The sequence below is a fragment of the Gloeophyllum trabeum genome (genome assembly GCF_000344685.1).
Source record: "Gloeophyllum trabeum ATCC 11539 unplaced genomic scaffold GLOTRscaffold_00004, whole genome shotgun sequence".
Lineage (NCBI taxonomy): Eukaryota > Fungi > Basidiomycota > Agaricomycetes > Gloeophyllales > Gloeophyllaceae > Gloeophyllum > Gloeophyllum trabeum.
The window spans coordinates 1,960,560-1,963,723 of record NW_006920413.1 but is presented as its reverse complement, the minus strand read 5'-3'; positions in this window follow the sequence as shown (position 1 = coordinate 1,963,723).

Genomic DNA, 3,164 nt, shown 5'->3' with positions numbered 1-3,164 from the left:
TCTCGAGCTCCAGAGCGCGTTCCAGAACGAGGAGACTCAGCGTACGACTCGAGGCTTCTCCTCTACCCCCTCTCTCGCTCTCAAGGCCTCTGGCAGTCCCTCTTTCGCCCCTGACATCCGCTGCTCGTTCTGCGACGCTGTGGGACACTCTGAGGCCTCTTGCTTCGCCAAGGAGAAGGCTGCGAAGGCCAAGACTGCTGAGCGTCGCCAGGAGCGGTCTGAACGCCGCAAGGGAGGTGCTAGGAGGCCCCAGAACGCGCAGGAGGCGTCCGAGACGCCTGGGGAGTCTGCTAACGCTGTGGAGTACGCTGGCAAAGCAAGTGTCGCTCTCTCTGCTTCTGAGCGCGTTTCTTGGCTCTCTAGTCCAGCAGCTGCTAACTGGAACACCGATACAGGCGCTACTTCACACATGACCCCTCATCGTCGCTGGTTCCGCTCCTACTCTCCCCACATCGTCCCTGTTCGCCTCGCCAACAACCAAGTCATCTATTCGGCTGGGATGGGGTCTGTAGTGTTCGAGCCGTTGATTAGAGGGTCTAGTGCACCTGCTGTAGTCTTCCATGATGTCCTACATGTTCCTGAGCTTGGATCGAATCTATTATCTGTCTACCACCTTACCAGAGCGAAGGGCTATCGCTGTGAGATCCAGGATGCGACTGCTTCGTTCTACCTCAGTGGGAAGCTCCTGTTCACCGCCTCTGTCAACGATCGCAACACTGGGTACTTGGATGGTCGTACCCTTGTCCCTCCATCGCAGTCTGCCTCTATAGCGGACGCTTGTCCTCTGGACTTGTCCCTTTGGCACCGTCGCTGCTCCCACCTCAACCATGACGACCTCTTGCTCATGAAGCGCAAGGACCTCGTCACTGGTCTTTCTATTCGGTCTGGTAGCGCTCCTGACCCTATCTGCGAGCCTTGTATCGCTGGTAAGCAGCACCGTCACAATGTCCCTCAGCACGCCACTAGGCCTTCAGCTGCCCTCGATCTTGTTGTCTCTGATCTCAAGGGGCCTCTCCCGGTTGCGTCTATTGAAGGCTACAAGTACTGGATCACCTTTATCGACGCCCATACCCGCTTCTTTGTCGTCTCCTTTCTCAGGAAGAAGAGTGACGCGTTCGAGGCCTTCAAAGCATACAAGGCCTATGCTGAGAACGCGCTGGGGACGAAGATCAAGTGCACCTTGGATGACAAGGGTGGGGAGTACGTGAGCAAGGAGTGGGATGCGTTCTGTGTTCAGGAGGGGATAGTGCGGAAGCACACCGAGACGGACGAGCCCTACCAGAATGGGATCTCTGAGCGCGCTAACCAGACTATCCAGGCAGCGGTTACTGCTATGCTTATCGAAGCCAAGTTGCCTGCCTCATTCTGGACTTATGCTGTTCGCTGCTTTGTCCATGTTCACAATCGCCTGCCTACCTCTTCTCTGTCTGGTGCGATTCCCTACTCTCTCTGGAAGAAGGGCAAGAAGCCGGACCTCTCCTACTTCAGGGTCTTTGGCTCGCTTGCTTATGTCCTGATTCGCAAGGATAAGCGCAAGGCTCTCCAGACCCATACCAGGAAGTGTATCTTTGTGGGTTATGCGAATGGAGTTAGAGCTTGGCTGTTCTATGACCCAGCTACTCGCAAGTTCTTCAACTCCTCCAATGCTGTCTTTGACGAGCGCTGCTTCCCTGGCAATTCGCGCTCTATCGACCTCTTTGGTGAGCCTTCCGCCTCTGTAGACGTCCCTGATCAGGGGGGAGCCGCTCCAGAGCCTGCAGAGTTGCCGGCTCAGGGGGGAGATGAGGAAGAGGTTGATCCTGCTCCTCTGCCGGCTCCTGCTCCTGTCTCGCATTCTCCCTCTCCAGAGCTCCCTCAGCCGGCTATGCCCCCTCCAGACGCTCCAGATATGCCTCCTGCACCACCTCCAGCTGTGCCACGCTCCAATCCACCTCGAGGCTCTCGCCCTAAGCGCTCTTTGAACTGGAATGCTCTAGAACGTGATAACACTGCTCCTGCTCACTCCAGAGTGTCCCCTGCTGCCCAGACTCCTCCGCCACCGTCTCCGGCCTCTAGTCCCGATCCATTAGCTCTAGACTCGCCCCCAGCCGCTCCTGCTCTTGACTTGGAGCCTGCTCCTGTCTCTGATGATGATGATGAGCTTAGGCTGCCTGGAGCGCTAGGGGAGGACTTGGACTCTGCTGAGGCCATGTCTGCTGCTATGGAGCAAGTCCTGACTGGCCAGGTTATCGAGTTCTGGTCCTGGGGGGAGGCAGCAGAGTTTGCTTTCGCTTCTATGGCTGAGAGCGCATTCAAGGGTGCTGAGCATGCTGGGGAGCCTCGGACGTTCCATGAGGCGATGCAGCGTCCTTCTGAGGAGCGCCAGCAGTGGCTCAAGGCTGCTCAGGACGAGATTCAGTCTCTGATTGAGAATGGCACCTTCGAGCTCGTGCAGTGTCCTCCTGGTCGCAAGCCCATTGGCAGTCGCTGGGTCTTTAGGGTGAAGCGCAATGCTGATGGGTCTATTGAGCGCTACAAGGGCCGTCTAGTCGCTAAGGGCTTCTCTCAGCGCCCTGGTTTCGACTACAATGAGACCTTCGCTCCTACTCCCAAGTGGGCCTCTCTTCGCACTATACTTGCTCTGGCCGCTCTGGAGGACTTGGAGCTTGAGAGCATCGATATCTCGACTGCCTATCTCAATGGGACGCTTGAGGAGGATGTGTATATGCGGCAGCCTGAGGGATTTGAGGAGCAGGGTCCAGAGTGGGTCTGGAAGTTGCGCAAGTCGCTCTATGGCCTGAAGCAGGCTGGGAGGCGCTGGCACGAGAAGCTCAATGAGGTGCTGACTGAGAAGCTGGGCTTTGTGCGCCTGACTTGTGAGCATAGCATCTGGGTCTTTGGGAAGGAGGATGTGCGTATCATCATTCCTGTCTTTGTCGACGACATGACTATTGCAGCCAAGGCTTCTGCTGCGATCCAGAAGGTCAAAGACGACTTGAGGCAACACTTCAAGCTCCGGGACCTGGGTCCCACCTCCTGGCTTCTAGGTGTCGAGATCAAGCGTGACCGCTTCTCTCGGACTCTGACCATCTCCCAGCGCCAGTACATTCTTGATATCTTGCAGCGCTTCAACATGGCTGACTGTGACTCTGTGTCTACTCCTATGGACCCTGGCTCGAAGCTCA